Source organism: Gopherus evgoodei, chromosome 21, assembly GCF_007399415.2.
Source record: "Gopherus evgoodei ecotype Sinaloan lineage chromosome 21, rGopEvg1_v1.p, whole genome shotgun sequence".
NCBI classification, from domain to species: Eukaryota; Metazoa; Chordata; order Testudines; family Testudinidae; genus Gopherus; species Gopherus evgoodei.
Genome location: NC_044342.1, coordinates 1,353,869 through 1,363,965, shown reverse-complemented (window position 1 = coordinate 1,363,965; position 10,097 = coordinate 1,353,869). Strand labels below are relative to the sequence as shown.

General features: G+C 49.4%; 1 pseudogene; it reads left to right on the top strand.

Moving 5' to 3' along the window:
* Positions 1–3,996: 3,996 nt before the first annotated feature.
* Positions 3,997–7,975, top strand: LOC115638370 (annotated as a pseudogene).
* The last annotated feature ends 2,122 nt before the right edge of the window (positions 7,976–10,097 follow it).

Genomic DNA, 10,097 nt, shown 5'->3' with positions numbered 1-10,097 from the left:
AATGTAATTGTAAATGTGGGGTCATCACTAAATGGATGTTTCTTGAGGGTTCTGTTCTTGTCCTATGCAATTTACCATTTTTATCAATGCCTTGGAAGAAAACTTAAAATCAGCACTGATAATGTTTGCAGATGACTCAAAAATTGGGGGAGTGATAAATAATGAAGAGGCAGGTTACCAATACAGAGGGATCTGGATTGTTGGGTAAGCTGGGAGCAAGCAAACAATATGCATTTTAATATAGCTCAATGTATACCTCTAGGGGCAAAGAACATTGGCCATATTTACAGACTGTCTCCTGGGAAGCAAGGACTCTGCGAAAGATTTGGGGGTCAAGGTGAACATGAGTTTCCAGTGCGATGCTGTGGCCAAAAGATCCAGTGCAATCCTGGGATGCATAAAAAGGGGAATCTCAAGTAGGAGTACAGAGATTATTTCACCTCTGGATTTGGTCCTGGTGTGACTGTTGCTAGAACCCTGTGCCCAGATCAGGGGCCCAGAATTCAAGAAGGATGGTGATAAGTTGGAGAGGGCTCAGAACAGTCATGAGAATGATTAAAGGATTGGAAACCTGCCTTCGAGTGATAGACTCAAGAAGCCCCCTCTATGTAGCTTAACAAAGAGAAGGTGAAGGGGTGACAAGATTACAGTCTATAAGTACCTATATGGGGAACAAATATTTAACAATGGCTTCTTCAGTCTAGCAGAGAAAGGTCCAACACTTACAGGAAATGTTGTATCTTGCCCATCACTGTCCCATCAGATGTCTGGATAGTTAAGTCCCCTCCCAGCCCTCCATCTGCCCCTCTTTGCTTGTTAATTTCACATGGTGGTTTGCGGCCTCTGGAATCAGGACCGGCTCCAGGCACCAGCGCAGGAAGCAGGTGCTTGGGGTGGCCAGTGGAAAGGGGCAGCACGTCTGGGTCTTCGGTGGCGGGTCCCTCAGTCCCTCTTGGAGGGAAGGACCTGCTGCCGAATTGCCGCCGAAGAACAAAGCGGCGTGGTAGAGCAGCCGCCGAAGTGCCGCGGATCATGGCCCCCCCCCCCCAACCTTCCCTTTCTCTTCGCCGCTTGGCGCAGCAGAAAATCTGGAGCTGGCCATGTCTGGAATCAACACAGAGTTTTATGAAATCCCACCCCTGTGAGTGTTTCCTTCCCTGCTCGATCTTGGCCAGTCAGGAGAGCGGAGCCCCAGCCACTCAGCAGTTAAACCCAGCAGTCTGAGCTGTCTGTCAGACCAAGGCAGTAGGAATAACCAATGACTAGGATCCAGCCTCTCTATTTGCATCTGCCTGTGCTGTCAGTGGCATTGGGGAATGTGAGATGGGGCTTTTCCCATCTGGGTACGGGCTCCAGGGGACTGGCTGGCTCAGGGAATGGGATGCAAAAGCTCCGTTAATGCTGCAACATCTGAGCTGAGGCCTGCAATCGGGCCTGGGCTCCCAAGTTCAGAGCAAACTTTTTCAATGTTATAAAGCAAAACTTACAGGTTTCCCATAGCCTGGAACATAGGCACTGACTTACCCTCTAGCCAGGGGATGCTTGACCCCCCCTTCTGCCCCAGCTCCCGTCCCCACTCCACCCCTTCCCCTAAGCCCTGCCCCTGCCCCACTTCTTCCACCCCTGCTCTGCCCCCACCCTGCCTCTTCCCTGCCTCTTTCTGCCCCGTCCCTCCCAGAGCCTCCTGTGTGCTGTGAAACAGATGTTTCCGGCGGACAGGAGGTGCGGGAGGGACGGGGAGGAGTTGATCAGCAGGGCTGGCGGTGGGCAAGAGGCGCTGGGGGAAGGGAGGATAGATGGGAGCTTGGCTGCTGGTGGGTGCTAGGGTGACCAGATCTCCTGATTTTATAGGAACAGTCCCAATATTAGGGGCTTTGTCTTATACAGGTGACTATTACCCCCCACCTCCATCCTGATTTTTCACATTTGCTGTCTGGTCACCCTAGCGGGTGCTGAGCACCCACTAATTTTTCTCCATGGGTGCTCCAGCCCCAGAGCACCCATAGAGTTGGCAGCTATGGCCTGGAATAGAGACATTGCACATGAGGTTAATGCAGGCAGCAACTTCCAAGCACTGCATAGAGTCAGAACACTAAACAGGCTCTTGTAAGACTGTCATAGGTCTCACTCCCACTCTGAACTTTAGGGTACAGATGTGGGGACCTGCATGTACACCTCTAAGCTTAACTACCAGCTTAGATCTGATCTCACTGCCACCATCCAGATTCCTGAGTACCTGAAAACTCTTTTTCCCCCCCAAAAAACCACCCTTCCTGGATAGCCTTGAGAGACTCCTCCACCAATTCCCTGGTGAGTCCAGATCCAACTCCCTTGGATCTAAAAAAACAGAGGAAAAAATCAATCAGGTTCTTAAGAAGAAGGCTTTTAATTAAAGACAAGAAAGGTAAAAGAAGAAAAAAAAACTCTGGGAGATAGCATACCAGCTAATCTCAGAGATAACAGATTTAAAACACAGGATATTCCCCTGGGCAAAAACTTTAGTACACACAAGAATAGCCAAATTTGATTATTCCCCTAATTGCACAAAGACAAGTTACAAAAGAAAATAAACATAAACCTGTTTATTCCTTTCTAAAACTTACTACTCTGATAAGAGCCTGGTTCCTTGATCTTTTCCACTCCAGCCGAAACTGAAACTGACTCTAAACAAAGGAAACTTCCCTCCTTCCTTTTGAAACATCTTGTTCCCCCATTGGTCCCTCTGGTCAGGTGTCAGCTAGACTAGGTGAACTTCTTAACCCTTTACAGGTAAAAGAGGCATTAACCTTTAACTGTCTGTTTATGACAAAGACTCATCCCTATTTTAAGTGAAACGAGCACACAAGTGGAACAGGTTTCGTCTCCAGCTACAAGTTTGTTAGTTCTTAGCTAACGCCAGCTGCCTGGGCCTGTCAGCGTCACACCACGTAGTCCATCACTGGCTAGCCAGGGGCACTCACAGCTCCCTCTCATGTGAATGGGCTGTCACCGAGCCACTTGATTTCCTGGATCTCTCTACAGGCCCAGTGGCATTAGCCATAGGTGTCAGGATAGAGACATTATCCCTGTACTAGTACCTGTAGGCACATCTCAAAGTAGGCACAAGGATTGACGAGTTATCAGCTTTCAGTAGAGCCCTCACATGCCACCCTTCAGGGGTAAATGCCAGGGAAGCAGTGCCTTAGGTGTAGTGAGTTTGTCAGATCTGATACCGGAGTGGCTTGTGAAGGACAGTGAACATGTCACTGGTTGGCACTAACTATCCCTGCCTTTGGGAAGGCAGTGGGGTCTAGTGGTTAGAGTGGGGGGGTCTGAGAGTCAAGACTTCTTGGTTCTATCCCTACCTCTGCTGTGTTATTTCCCTCTGGTGCTGCAGAGTTGTAGCTCCCAGCTGTGCGGCATCCCACAGGCTGCAACATCACCTTCGCGTGGTCACAGACTCAGGTGGGGGCTTCTTAGAAACCCTCCCGCTACAGCTGCTGTGATTGGGGCTGATGGCTGCTCTGCCCACCTCCCATCCTGCTCACGACTGGGCCACCCTGAGAAAGATCAAAGGGCCCTGTTCCCACCATCCCCACTGACATCAGTGGCTGTCATCCACAGCCCCCGCTCTTCCCCAAGACATGGGCAGGGAGCTGAGCGGTGACGGACCCAGATGAGTAAGAGCCCCAGATGTTCACAGCTGTGAGCTGGCACCCAGATCAGTGTTGGATCCTGCAAAACATGTCTGCTCCGAGGTTGTTTCTATCCAGTGGTGCGTCATCCACCCAAGTGTGCAGGGACCCAGCCATGCAGTGGATACACAGCTGACGTACAGCCTGTCCTTCCCCCCAGCCCATATGGTTGGCTGTGGTTGAAAACTCAGACACATGAGTCCTGCATTTAGATGAGTGTGTGGGTGACCCTGAGGTTTTCTGCCTCCCTGATCCCCCCAAAATGAGTTTATGAAGTCCCCAGGTCTGAGGCAACTGCACCATCCCAGTACTGACTGCAAACATGCATTTGCAGATCTTGCTCCTGCTCCCCATGTCCTTTCTCCTGCCCCTCAGGACTTGGGCTGGTAAGTACAGCTGATTTTGGGGTCCTCTGGAATTTTGCGTTAAATGGGGGTCTCAGGGATTGGGTTCAGTGGGTGGTATCTAGGGCCCTGTGATAGTCTGTACCCTTATAGGACTATGATTGCTTTATAAAGAGCATATCTTGAGAGATATCATCTAAAAAACTCATAATTTGCTGATCATTATTATCTTGGTAAAATATGTGTGGCATTGAAAGTTATAAGATTCTACTGTACGGTGTTACTAAATCATGTTCTAAGTCTGGAGACTAGTCACAAACCAGTTCACCAGAGACAACAGACTAGCTGATGCCTTAGCCAGGTGTCAACAAAATCAAATGGACCGTCACCTGGTTAAGTGACCATTCTTTGTCAGGGAAGAGGATATGAGTGAAAAATATTACAACTTGATGAACAAAGAGCTTGAGGTTCCTGTCTACAGAATTTCTGTTTCCTCAAACCCAGCTAGAGACATTTCTTGAGGAAGAGAAGGAAGTAGAAGGGGGAGAAGCTGATCTTTCCCCTTTCTCTCTCCCCATGACAGTCACAAAGCTGAAAGAACAAAGGTAGCACCATTGGATTGGGGGAAGGATCCTGCCTGAAGGAAATTCAGCCAATAAGATTGTCAGTGCCCATCTGGGGGATACCTGGCCTAAACTGGGATGACGTGGGTCCCCAATGCCATTATTTTACAGCTGTGCAATTACTGACCCACTCCTGGTGCCATTGGTACTGATTCTCCACCCAGCAAGGTCAGAGCTTTAGATTTACCCTTCGGCCCCATTGAGTGTCCAGTCTGAGAACATAAGAACATAAGAACGGCTGTACCGGGTCAAACCAAAGGTCCATCTAGCCTAGTATCGGTCTACCGACAGTGGCCAATACCAGGTGCCCCAGAGGTAGTGAACCTAACAGGCAATGATCAAGTGATCTCTCTCCTGCCATCCATCTCCGTCCTCTGACAAACAGAGGCTAGGGACACCATTCCTTACCCATCCTGGCTAATAGCCATTGATGGACTTAACCACTATGAATTTATCCAATGCTCTTTTAAACACTGTTATAGTCCTAGCTAAGGAGTTCCACAAGTTGACTGTGTTCTGCATGAAGAAGAACTTTCTTTTATTTGTTTTAAACCTGCTGCCTATTAATTTCATTTCATGGCCCCTAGTTCTTGTATTATGGGAATAAGTAAATAACTTTTCCTTATCCACTTTCTTCACATCACTCATGATTTTATATACTTCTATCATATCCCCCCTTAGTCTCCTCTTTTCCAAGCTGAGGAGTCCTAGCCTCTTTAATCTTTCCTGATACGGGACTCTCTCCAAATCCCTAATCATTTTAGTTGCCCTTTTCTGAACCTTTTCTAGTGCTAGAATATCTTTTTTGAGGTGAGGAGACCACATCTGTACACAGTATTAGAGATGTGGGCATACCATGTATTTATATGGGCAATAATACATTCTCAGTCTTATTCTCTATCCCCTTTTTAATGATTCCTAACATCCTGTTTGCTTTTTTGACCACCTCTGAGCAGAGCTGATGTGGGGGCAGAGATCCAGGCACAGGGATCCCCCAGGGAGAGCATCACAGGGGTGGGGTGAGGCTGTGGGGACTCCCCTTTGGGATGGGGAGCTTGGTCCCTGCCCAGCTCAGGGATACGACAGGGCTATTTATAGGAACTTGGTGTCCCGCCAAGGTGAGATCATCAGGGGAAAGAAAGTGAAGCCCCACTCCAGACCCTGCATCGCCTGTCTGTCTATAAGACGTAGAAACAGGAAGTATATCAGTGGAGGGTTCCTGGTGGTGGAGAATTTTGTGCTGAGGGCCGCTCACTGCAATGGAGAGTAAGTGCCTCTGTGCAGGTCGGGTATTAGCATGTGACGGGGGAGTCAGGAATCCTGGCACTGTTGTAAGTTGCAGGAAAGGAGCAGTTAGTACAGGGGTAGGCAACCTATGGCACGGGTGCCGAAGGCGGCACGCGAGCTGATTTTCAGTGGCACTCACACTGCCCGGGTCCTGGCCGCCAGTCCGGGGGGCTCTGCATTTTAATTTAATTTTAAATGAAGCTTCTTAAACTTTTTTAAAACCTTATTTACTTTACATACAACAATAGTTTAGTTATATATTATAGACTTACAGAAAGAGACCTTCTAAAAACATTAAAATGTAAGACTGGCATGCGAAACCTTAAATTAGAGTGAATAAATGAAGATTCGGCACAACACTTCTGAAAGGCTGCTGACCCTTGCGTTAGTAGGACAGGCTGGGAGAGCAGATCCCAGAGGTCTGATCTGCTCACAGGGCATTGGTGTGTCTGTAGGAGCCTGTGCAAACCATGGCCCAGCTCCGGCGCTGGATAAATCAACGGAACTGCGGCCCAGCTGGGGTGTGCCCCTTTGCCCAGATTGGGGCAAGGAGGGGCTCACAGCCCCAGGATGGCTCTGTGGGGCTCTGGGCTGGGGGGAGCTGGGCATAGACCCCTGTGTGGGTCTAGCTGGGGTGCAGGGGAGCTGAGATCCAGGGGCTGGGAGGACAATGGGGAGTGAAGCAGCTCCAGGGAACAGCACAAGGGGCAGGGGGGACAGAGGCTGGGACCCTAGCACCACTGAGCAGGGACTTTGTGCCACAAATGGCACCCTCTAGCGGGGACAGGCCCCTTGTACCATTCCCCCTCCTCCTCTAAGTCAGCCAGTCCCCGGCCCTGGGGCCGGATCGCAGCTGGCAATGTGCACGGTGGTAGATATGCTTTTCCAGGCCAGCAGCTGAGTCTGAGATCACAGACTGAGATCCCCGGCTGCCCTGTCCCCTCTATATCACTGTTCATGTGACAGACTCACATGTGCCCATCCCCCACCTCACATACACTCCTCCCTTATGCCCCATGGATTGTTCTTGGCTTTTAAAGCAAGATTATTGTCAAGCTGAGTGCCCATAACATAAAACTGTGGGAATGGAACAGACAAAAGCTCCTCATGTGCCACCAGACACCTCACCCACAACGCGACAAGAAGACTTATAACAATGACATCAGGTACCGCCCTCTCCCATCACCCCACCCCCACTGAGACTATGGTTATGGGTTTTGCAGGGGACTGAGGTGCGTCTCTGTGTCCTTGAGTGCGACCCGCACATTGATCTTCATCGTTCTTGTGTCTCGGCTGGTGAGGAAAGCGAAGCTGAACTGACAGGTGAAAACCATCTCCCTGTCCCGCGCCAATGAGACAGTAGAGGCAGGAGCCCTGTGCAGTGTCGCCGGTTTGACCAAGACTATAGCACAGAATAATTTAACCCAGGCCACCACACTCCACGAGGTGGATGTGGAGGTGCTGGAGGATGACAAGTGCATGTATGGTCACTATAACACCTTCACAGTGATATGTGTGGGGGACCCAGAGAAGGGCAAAGACTCTGCAAAGGTAAATCTGTTCCTGGCTTCAAGCTCTCTTGATAAGTCGTTATTATTAATGAGGCTGTTGGTGTTGCAGTCGAGTCTACAAGTGGCTATTGGGAATCAGGCCCCACTGCGCTAGGTGCTGTACAAATGAAGGGAAAATGACTGGTCTTTTCTCAGGGGGAGGCAGAGAGCAGCTGGACAGGGGAGTGGGTGTGGCACTGAAACCAGCAGGGCTGTGGGGGGACCAATCAGAGATGGGGGGACACTGAAGCCAGCTGCAAGGGGGGTGTCACTGAGCTGCCCATCAGCTGGAAATGACTCACAGAGCTGTTCTCCATCTGTGACTTGGTTCATTTTGCAGGGCAGCTCTGGGGGTCTCCTGGTGTGTGGTCAAACAGCCCAGGGCATCGTCTCTTAGGAATCTGAGGAAGGGACGCCCCCTCCCCCCCGGAGTGTACACAAGAGTCTCCGCCTTCATCCCCTGGATACAGGAGATGATGAAGAGGCTGCAGCTCTGAGCAGAGCCGGGAATCACTGCACAGGCCAGAGCTGCATCGTTTCTGTCCTTTGGAGAGACCCAGACATAGGGCCTGCTTTGCCGAAGGGCTGCAACCCTGCAGGCTGTGTCCCCCCAGCCATGGCTCCACTCAGGCAGCACCCATCCCATGAGCATCAATGCAGGGAGCCTGGGGGATTTAGAAGCCAGGTTCGAGGCCAGCTCCTGTCAGCTCCCTTGGGAATCCCAACCCTTAGACTGACTCTTCACTAGGGAAACAGCTGGGTTAGTTCCCCTGGGGCAACAGATATAAGCCAAATTCTGGGGAAGACCCAGTGATTTGTAGCTCTTCCCTGTTACAGCCAGCCGGGTGACCGTTTATGGGAGATCCTCATCATTACCTGACCTGCTAAATCATGTTAAAACTGCAGCCTCCCCTGTCCTCACTGGGCCTTTCATAGCCCACATGTTAGTTCCTGCTAGGGGAGGCACTTTTCCCATTCCAAACACCTGTTCCCGGTGTCAGCAAGGCCATTGGGAAGGGAACTCAGCAAAGGCTGCACTGAACTGATTGCAGATCAATCCCTGGAGCTGATCGTTTCCTTCCCACTTCCCCTGTACTGCCATGCCATGTGGCCTGCTGTATTTTGCTCAGGGCTGCCCAGAGGGGGCAGCAAGTGGGGCAATTTGCCCCAGGCCCCGGGCCCCGCAGGGGCCCCCACATGAATATAGTATTCTGTGGTACTGCGACTTTTTTTTATGGAAGGGGGCCCCGAAATTGCTTTGCCCCAGGCCCCCTGAATCCTCTGGGCAGCCCTGATCTCGCTTTCTGCTTTGTAGCCAGCAATGAATAAACATGAAGTTATCAAAAAAAGTGATTCTGGGAATGAGTGATCAATATGAGCCTGTCATAAACAGATAGCTAAGGGTTAATGTCTCTTTCACCTGAAACACCTGACCAGAGAACCAATCAGGAAACCGGATTTTTTCAACTTTGGGTGGAGGGAATTGTGTGTCTGGGGTCTTTGTTTTCTCTCTGCCTGCTGTCTCTGAGCTTTGGAGAAGTAGTTTCTACTTTCTAGTCTTCTGTTTCTAAGTGTAAGGACAAAGAGATCAGATAGTAAGTTATATGGTTTCTTTTCTTTGGTATTTGCATGAATATAAGTGCTGGAGTGCTTTGATTTGTATTCTTTTTGAATAAGGCTGTTTATTCAATATTCTTTTAAGCAATTGACCCTGTATTGTATCATCTTAATACAGAGAGAACATTTGTATTTTTTCTTTCTTTTTTATATAAAACTTTCTTTTAAGACCTGTTGGAGTTTTTCTTTACTTCAGGGAAATTGAGTCTGTACTCACCAGGGAATTGGTGGGAGGAAGAGATCGGGGAGATCTGTGTGTGTGTTGAATTGGCTAGCCTGATTTTGCATTCCCTCTGGGTGAAGAGGAAAGTACTTTTTGTTCCAGGATTGGGAACAGAGAGGGGAAGCCACTCTGTGTAGTTTCACAGAGCTTGTGTCTGGGTATCTCTCCAGGAGTACCTGGAGGGGGGAAGGGAAAAAAGGATTATTTCCCTTTGTTGTGAGACTCAAGGGATTTGGGTCTTGGGGTCCCCAGGGAAGGTTCTTCAGGGGGACCAGAGTGCCCCAAAACACTCTAAATTTTTGGGTGGTGGCAGCAAGTACCAGGTCCAAGCTGGTAACTAAGCTTGGAGGTTTTCATGCTAACCCCCATATTTTGGACGCTAAGGTCCAAATCTGGGACTAAGGTTATAACATGAGTGGCAGCCGGTGGCATCTAGACAGAATCCAGAAGCCAGTAGGAATATTATATTTTTCTTTTCTCTGCTAAGGGCTTTTTAGCAGAGAGAAACAGTTGGTTTTAAAAGGGAACCAGAGAGAATTTTTTTTTTCTGCTCTCTCTGGCAGTTTGTGGCTTGCATGTTAAGCAAGAAGTCGTTAAGGACTATCACGAGTCTTTTGTCACACAATAGCACTCCCATTGAGAGTCATACCAGCACTATATGAATGCAAATAAAGTGGTTTTTCAGGTTTACTTAACATTGAAGATTAGCTAAAGGCACTGTTGCTAGGCAGACTTCAGGAGGCAACAGAGAGCCTGCAGTTCAGAAGAGAAACACCGGA